The following is a 9,565-nucleotide window of genomic DNA, read 5'->3' on the forward strand; positions in this document are numbered from 1 at the left end:
TGATAGACCAGTCTCACGCTCGGTTCAGGGATCGGATGCGTAAGCACTCCTACGAACATGCGGATAAATGCGGTAGGTCTCTGGCACGTATGCTGCATCCCAGCACACAAGCGTCATATATCCCTAAAATTTCATCTCCCTCGGGCGGTGAGGTTCATGACCCGGTTGGTATTACTGACTGCTTTAAACACTATTACTGGGCGCTATACAATATTAAAGGCCAATTTCATGATATGCAGGCGGAGGCGTTACGAGATAAAATCGACCATTATGTTCATGATACCGCGTTGCCGACCTTGAAGGAGGGGGTGGCTTTGGAGCTTGAGGAGGATTTCTTGGAAGCCGAAGTGGAGCGTGCTATTGGAGAGTCACCCTTGGGCAAGAGCCCGTGGCCCGATGGGTTTAATAATAAATTTTATAAGACATTTAAAGATCAATTGGCTCCTTTTCTGACGAAAGTTTTTAATTCAGTGTCCTCCTCGTGTCCCTTTGCGCCTCAATCCCTCGAGGCTCATATAACTCTCCTACCAAAACCAGGCAAGGATCCAACGGTGTGCGCAAACTTCAGGCCCATTTCGCTAATCAATGTAGATGTGAAGCTCTCATTTATCGCCATTACTTCCTGGCTTGATCGTGGATGATCAGGTGGGGTTTGTGTGGACAGGAAGCGCGGGATAACACGAACAAAACTCTCCTTTTGACGTCATACTGCCAAACCCGTCAGATACCGATGTGCTTACTCTCGATAGATGCCGAAAAGGCTTTTGATAGAGTGCACTGGGTGTTCCTCCGCAGTGTCTTGACGCAGGTTGGCCTTGGCACCACCACGGAGGATAGGATAATGGCCTTGTACCAAAGGCCTACTGCTCGAGTTCGTGTCAACGGACTATTATCTGATCCTCTGTCTATTGCCCACTTTCGCCTCTTTTGTATGTTCTGGTCATGGAACACCTGGCCGTGGCACTGCGGAACAACCCTAATATTAATGGTATACGCGTTGGCTCACAGCATCATAAATTGGCGTTATACGCAGATGACCTCCTGGTATACATTACAACTCCCATGATTTCTTTGCCATCTTTGACGGAGGAGTTTGAGTGCTTTGGTCATTTAAGTAACTTTAAAGTCAATTACTCTAAATCGGAGGCCTTGAATATCTCTTTGGATCGCCCTCTAGCTGCCCATCTCACTCAGGTTTTTCCGTTCAGGTGGCAACCTACATCTTTAAAATACCTAGGGGTACATGTCCCCACACAACAGTCGGATTTGTATGCTCTGAATTATACGCCCATTCTACAGCGTACCATGAAGGACTTGGCGGAATACGGCGGGAACCGCATGTCGTGGTTTGGGCGTATCAATGCGGTTAAAATGGATATCTTACCCAAATTTCTATATATCTTCCAGACCGTCCCTATTGCTGTACCATCCAGTTTTTTCCAGGCTTTACATAGGGCCATAACCAAGTTTGTGTGGGGCTCCTCTAAGCCTCGTATCCGGTTTGCTGTCCTTAGCCGGCCAAAAATAGACGGGGGCGCGGGTCTCCCAGACTTTAAACGATACCATCAAGCAGCGATAATTATGAGAGTAGTGGATTGGTTCCGTTCGGAAGCAGGTAAGCAATGGGTGCGCATTGAAAAGGCTATGTCTCCTCTTGCATTGTCCTCTCTGCCGTGGCTATCAGTCCTTCAGAGACAAACTCTCTCTCTACCTTTCCTCACACGTCAGTTTCTCATGGTATGGGAACGGATCCTGGGTACTACGGGCCTTGTCCATCGCCCGGGTCCCTTGACTCCTCTATTTGATAATCCTTCTTTCCCTCCGGCGGAGGGTGTTGATACATTCCACTGTTGGGAGAGAGGAAATGGTGGATGTTTGTCTGAGACTCTTACTCCAGACGGTGCCATATTGCCAATGACTGATGTATCTGCTGCCTGCCCGGGGAGGCGGTCAACTTGGTGGTCCTATTTGCAGTTGCGGTCCTATCTCCCCTCCATGGGGGACTGTCTGGTATTACTACAGGATAACACTCCTATGGAACTCTACTTGTCCTTGCCCACAGCCCCTTCTTATGTGTTGTCCCACCTACATGGGATCATCCTGCCAAAATTTTCTTTTTCTAAATTATCTTTTACTGCCGCATGGGACGAGGAAATGGGGGTTAGACACTCTGAAGAAGAGTGGGGCAACGCCTTCTTTCTAGCCCATAAGTTACCGATGTCTTGTTTTGCCCAGGAAAAGAATTACAAAATACTTACCAGGTGGTACCGTTGTCCGACCTTGTTACATAGGCTATACCCTGATGTGTCTGCTGATTGTTGGAGGTGTGGGGGGGCTCCTGGAACTATGTTGCATATTTGGTGGGACTGTCCCATGCTACGTCCCTTTTGGGGAAAGATTTTTGATATAGGCAACAAGCTTTTCCATACTGAGGTTCCGACCTCGGCTTCCATAGGCTTGCTTTCTATGGTTCCTGGATCACTCCCACACCTCAAAAAGGGGATCTTTCGACATTTCTTGACCGCAGCGAGAACGGTGATACCTCGTCACTGGAAGTCGCATACTGTACCGTCCCTGGCGGAATGGGTAACGGAGGTGAACGGGATTATGAGGATGGAGGAGTTGCTGTCCGCTGATAGGGACAAATCAGGGCTCTTCGTCCAAACTTGGATGGTGTGGTCTGGATTCCGGGATGGTGCTGATTTGCCTCTCTGGTTGGATGGAATGTTCTGAACAAATTATATTACCTACCGGAGGCGCTTTGTCTGTATGTGTTTCCCTTTGTTGTCTGGTGTTATGTGTTGTGTGTCCATATATTCAAAAGTGCTCTTATATGTGTCACTTTTCACTTTACTGGGGGGGCGGTCTCCCTGACTATTGCACTGATTTGACGCGAACATGGTACAGTTATTGCCGTTATATCTCTCTTATCACTCAATTCTGATAGGTGGGAGGCTACCTTTTACTGTTGTTCTTATACATGTATATATATGCATACTGTTGTTACACTATGATACTTCATTTAAATGTATTGCACTGCGTGCAAATTTCTTTTTTTTTGCACAAACCGTGAAATGTTTCTGTATTGTTATATTTTCAAAATAAAAATCTTTGATAAAGAAAATAAAAAAAAAGGTATCCCTCGTGGGATTAAAAAATGTACACTAAAAAAAGTCATTATTTAGTATAAAATATATTTAATTACCCATGCATTACATAAAAATAAAAACCTACACATATTAGGTATCTACTTGACCATAATAGACTGAGAAGTAATTTAACAGGTTATTTAGAGTGAAACGTGAACGAGATTAAAAAAAAAAAAAATGCAGTAAATCACTTTTTTCCTATATTCACATCGAAAAAAAAAATGACATAACTTGCACAGTAATTTATTTTTATCCCCAACTGCCCAGGAAGAAAAAAAAAAAAATTCTCCCTTATAAATCAAAGGCCCCCCCCCCCCCCCCCCCCCTACAGCTACTGCTGAAGAGCGGAGAGGCAAAAATAAAAAAAATTTAGCTGGTCATTAACGCCTTTTCAGGCCTGGTCATTAAGGGGCTAAAACTTCCTGGGCCTTCATATAAAATAGAACAATATGAGCATATACCACAAAAAAAATGGTCTACCACCATTGATCTGGAGGAACTTAAAGGGGTTGTCCAGGCAGGGAGTGTTTTTTTTATACTTATGACCTATCTACTGGATGGGTCATTAGTATATGATCGGTGGGGATCCGACACCCGAACCGGTTCAGCTCTGGGTGCCGGAAGTTATGCAGGGTCTGTAACGGAAAAAGATGGCGCCGGTCACAATATAGTGTGCGTGCTTCAGTAACCCAGCACGGACGCTATACAGTGTACGGAGCCATCAGCTACCGGCACCAACCACTGCATAGCTTCCGGCACCTGAAGGCAGTCTGCACAGCTGATCGGTGGGGGGTCTGGGAGTCATATACTCATTACCTTTCCTTTGGATCGGTCATCAGTATGAAAAACCACCACCTGCTTTGACAACCCCTTTAACTGACCTACTCTAAGCCCTAACCTAAAGTACTGACTGTGAGCCAGGACTTATCACCCAGCAGCAAGGACTGTCAGGACCATCCTCTTGTGTATGTTCCAGAATATAGTGGACAGCCTTCCCAGAAGAGAGGATGTTGTGATGAAACCAACTACAGATTAATCCACATGGAATAAAAGGATCAACAAGAACATCTGGGCTCATTCGTCAGTTACAGGATGATTTTTTAAAGTAGTATTTCCAGCGATAGACATTTATGGCTTATCTCCCACCTCTTAGACCCCAACCATTCGACAACAGAGGATCCAGGTCCTACATTGTGCATTGAGCTCAACAGAACCCAGCTGTGAAGAGGAGGTAAGGTGAAGGTACGTCAGTCTTGTATGTGCAGCACTCCCCATTATCCATTATAATGCAATTTGTAAACTGAACCAAAGTATATCACGGCAAGTATATCACGGCTCTGGTGGTTGGCAATACCACACAAATGCTTTAAAGTGAATGCCCACACTTGAACACGGTTTTGTGTCTTTTTTTAAAAATATATTTAAAAGACTGTAGAATCAATTTTTCTGGCACGGAGATCCAAATCATCTTCATGGACATAGATTTAAAACATAACATTCTGGCTACCTGCAGATGCCACTAGGGGGCGCTTGCAGCATACAGGGTTATTATTGCGTTCTCTGTATAGGTGTATGCTCCTGTGAGTTCATGTTGCTTATCCATTATGTCTTGTACTAAACACTCTGGTAGTTGCTCAATGCTTTCATGTTCTCCTAAGACTAAGTTTCTAAGTTTGTGTTTTACTGCGGTTTTCAAGCTACGTTTTTGTGTAAAATTTGTAAAAATCTCATTCACATTTTGCATTTGAAATTGTGCATTTTCCAGGGCTTGCTGTTCCTAATATTTTTTTTAATCCAGTCCCGCAAAACTACGTAACTGTACGCCGGATTGTGAGTGCTTTACCACAACCTCACGTACACTTAGGGTATGTTCACACGCAGTGATCAAAAATGTCTGAAAATACGGAGCTGTTTTCAGGCGAAAACAGCTCCTGATTTTCAGATGTTTTTGTAGCAACTCGCGTTTTTCGCTGCGTATTTTAAGCCGTTTTTGGAGCTGTTTTTCAATGGAGTCAATGAAAAACGCCTCCAAAAACGTCCTAAGAAGTATCCTGCACTTCTTTTAATGAACCGCCATTTTACGAGCCGTATTTTAACAGCGATGCGTAAAATTAAGGCTCTTGGGAACAGAACACCGTAAAACCCATTGAAAGCAATGGGCAGATGTTTGTAGGCGTAATGGAGCCGTTTTTTTCAGGCGTAATTCAAGGCGTAAAACGCCCGATTTACGTCTGAAAACACTGCGTGTGAACATACCCTCAGGTTTATGGTTTATGTACGTGATATACAGACGACATGTCGCTGCAATGGTCGAGATTGGAGTTACCTCTGATCCCAGCTAACCCCTTAGATGCTGCGTTGAATAGCGACCACGGCATCTAAGTGGTTGACAGAGGGAGGGGGCTCCCTCTGTACCCCATCGGCCCCCCTGTGAGCAATCGCAGGGTGCCGATGGTTGCTATGGCAACCCAGAAGCCTACCAATGGCCACATGGTCTGCCAAGCAAGGAAGTCTATTAGGATGTGCCACAGGCAGGACATAATATGTTGTTTGTCAGTGGAGAAATGACAGTTATAATACATAAGTAGTGCAGTGTATTGTACCAGCAACCAGTGAAGACCTTCAAGTCCCCTGGTCGGACTAAAAAATAAAGTAAAAAAAAAAATGGTGAAAAAAAATTTATATACGTTTTTTTTGCCGTATGGAGAAACGGCCGCGTAAAAGAACGCCCGCAAAAAAGAAGTGTATGTCACTTCTTGAGACGTTTTCATTGACTCTATATAAGAACAGCGCCAAAGACGGCTGCAAAAAAACGCTGTGAAGAAATGCGAGTTGCTTAAAAAACGTCTGAAAGTCAGGAGCTGTTTTCCTTTGAACGTTTTGGATTTTGTGTGCACATACCCAGAAAAACAAAAATCACCTTTTTTCCCTGATCAAGTCCTTTATTATTAAAAAAAAATGTAAAAAAATACAATACATAATTGGTACTGATGCTTTCGTAAGGATCTGAACTATAAATATGTAATGTTATTTATCCCGCATGGTAAATACTGTAAAAGAAAATAAATAAAACATGATGGCAGAATTGCTCATTTTTGGTCACCTTGCCTCCAAAAAATATAATGAAACGTGATCAAAAAGTTGCATGTTCTAACTGATCGGCAGTAACTCTTTCAGCACCCTCGACAGTGAATGCCGAACACATTATACAGCAACCTGTTAAAAAAAAAGAAAAAGTTCGTACTTACCGAGAACTTCCCTCCCGGCCGTTGCCTTGGTGACGCGTCCTTGGTGACGCGCCTCTCTTGACATCGGGCCCCACCTCCCTGGATGACGCGGCAGTCCATGTGACCGCTGCAGCCTGAGCTGTCACTTGGACTGAATTGTCATCCCGGGAGGTCAGACTGGAGGAAGAAGCCGGGAGTTATCGGTAAGTCAGAACTTAGTTTTTTTTTACAGGTTCATGTATATTGGGATCGGAAGTCACTGTCCATGGTGCTGAAACAGTTTAACTCTTTCAGCACCCTGGACAGTGACTATCTCCTGACGTCGCGTACCGGAAATTTTTTTGCCGGGTTCGGCCAAAACGAGTTCGGCCGAACCCGGTGAAGTTCGGTTCGCTTGTCCGGGTTCGCTCATCTAAAAAGACACTCCGTTTGGATGTTTGGAAACAGAAAAGCACGTGGTGCTTTTCTGGTTACATTCATCCTTTTGACAGCTGGTGCGCTGTTTCAGTCGGTTCGCACGGAAGTGCTTCCGTGCGACCTGCGTGGTTTTCACGCACCCATTGACTTCAATGGGTGCGTGATGCGCGAAATACGCGGAGATATTGAACATGTCGCGTTTTTTGCGCAGCTGACAAACGCTGCACAAAAAGCACGGACTGTCTGTACTGCCCCATAGACTTGTATTGGTCTGTGCGTGGCGCGTGAAAACCACGCGGCCCGCACGGACCGAATACACGTTCGTGTGAATCCCCCCTCACATGGTATTTTTACTGCCTTTATACTGGTGCTGTGGGCACATTTGGCCGGTTATAATTATCTTACATCATCATAAACATCTGTCCTATTTTTATCCACATTATGTATTTTTTTTATTTGTGAATTGTAACCTCTACTTCTCTAGTGGTTTGCAGCATATACAATACTGAAATTGACATTTAAAGCATACCTCCAATTTTGCGGGATCGCGGTCATATGTGTCCTACATAGTCCCTATTATCACCCTAGCAGGAAATTTATGGTGGAAGCGTGTTGAAATGATGATGGAAGCCACTAAAGTCAATGGGTTCCATCAGGGGCCGTTGGTCTCCGTCCTCCGACAGAACTGGTGCTTCCGTCTTTTCATTGTTCTGTTTCTATGGAGCATAGCAACGGAAAAAAGAATGCAGATGTGAACAGAGCCTAAGGGCTCATGCACACGACTGTTCTCCTTCAGCATGTTATCTGCATTTATTGTGGATAGCACACTGACCCATTCATTTCTATGGGGCCAGCCACACATCAGTGGTTTTTTTGTGGATCCGTTGTTCATTCCACAAATTATAGAACAAATTATATCCATGTCCAAACTTTGCGGACCCTTTTTTGCCGCCATTTAAAGAGGCTCTGTCACCAGATTCTCAAATCCCTATCGCCTATTGCATGTGATCGGCGCTGCAATGTAGATAACAGGAACGTTTTGTTTTTTTTTAAAAGTTCATTTTTGGCCAAGTTATGAGCTATTTTATATATATGCAAATGAGCTTTGAAATGGACAACTGGGCGTTTTTTTTTTATGTCCAACTGGGCGTGTATTGTGTTTTTAACTGGGCGTGTTTACGTGTATGACGCTGACCAATCAGTGACCAGTCAGCATTATGCACTCCTCTCCATTCATTTACACAGCACATAGTGTTCTTACTAGAACGATGTGCAGCCACATACACAAGTGTCCTGATAATGAATACACGTGACCTCCAGCCTGGACGTCGTGTATTCAGAATTCTGACACTTCTGACTCTTTTCTGTGAGATTTCTAGCACGGGAAACGAAATCTCGCGAGATTACGAGGTAAACAAGATTTTGTTTCCCTTGCTGGAAATCTCAGAGAAAAGAGCCGAAAGTATCAGGATTCTGAATACACATGACGTCCAGGCTGGATTTCATGTGTATTCATTATCAGGACACTTGATTAACGTTAATCTCTGTGTATGTGGCTGCACATCGCTGCTGTGTAAATCAATGTAGAGGAGTGTATGATGCTGACTGGTCACTGATTGGTCAGCGTCATACACATAAACACGCCCAGTTAAAAACACAATACACGCCCAGTTGGACATAACGAAAAAAAACGCCCAGTTGTCCATTTCAAACCTCATTTGCATATATATAAAATAGTTCATAACTTGGCCAAAAATGAACGTTTTGTAAAAAAACAAAAACGTTACTGTTCTCTACATTGCAGCGCCGATCACATGTAATAGGAGATAGGGATTTGAGAATCTGGTGACAGAGCCTCTTTAAGTTCTATGAGTTTTCAAAAATAACAGAGAGCAAATGGAAACCATCCGGTGCTGTGCGCATTTTGCAGATTTGTTCCTTGGAGACGCCTGGAAAATCCGAGCACGTAACTTTCCTATGGGTGGGTACCGCAAAATACAAAAGACACACAGAAACAACGCGGCTGTAATATACGGACACACGGAAAGGTTGCGGAAGCATCTTGGAGGCATTACAGACCAAAGTAAAGATCCGTAGTTTGCGGCCCGATCAATGGCACTGGTTGTGTGCATGAGCTCCTTTTCAAATTTTTAGGGGCGTTACCGGGCAGAACTACGATTTAATATTTAATATGCACCCCGTATTTATGGAAGCTGAGTTGCTACAAATACATATTAATACTAGTAATAAAAGTCTGGTGATACAAATCTCTGCAAATTTCTGCTGTAGATTTAAATTGAACATAGGCTTTAACACGATGTTATTTATTTAATAACACACTATAGCTCTTGTAATGGATATCTTAGTCGTCTGAACTGATGCCAAACTTCACAGCAGATGCTACCCAGGCCAGCACTTGTGAATTACAGAGGCACACGCACACAGACTGTGAAAGCAAAGTGTACAGCGCCATCTGCAGGACGAATCAGAACTGCAACTCTGGAAACAATATTAACATAACATAAAACAACATTCTACACTATATAAACTAGAAAAAGTTATAAAACACAAATGTTTTCTTTTTTTTAAGGATAATTACAATGAAATAACTAATCTGAGTCGTTGATATAATAGTCTAAATATTATAAATTGTAAGTTTGCCATCTGCTGGCAGTTTTCAGGTAATACAACTACCAGGGGAAATTATATTTTGTACGTTCGGATGTTTACTCGCCGTTGATTGGCTGAGGTTACTCCTCCGCTGATTGGCTG

The sequence above is a fragment of the Rhinoderma darwinii genome, chromosome 3 (genome assembly GCF_050947455.1).
Source record: "Rhinoderma darwinii isolate aRhiDar2 chromosome 3, aRhiDar2.hap1, whole genome shotgun sequence".
NCBI lineage: Eukaryota > Metazoa > Chordata > Amphibia > Anura > Rhinodermatidae > Rhinoderma > Rhinoderma darwinii.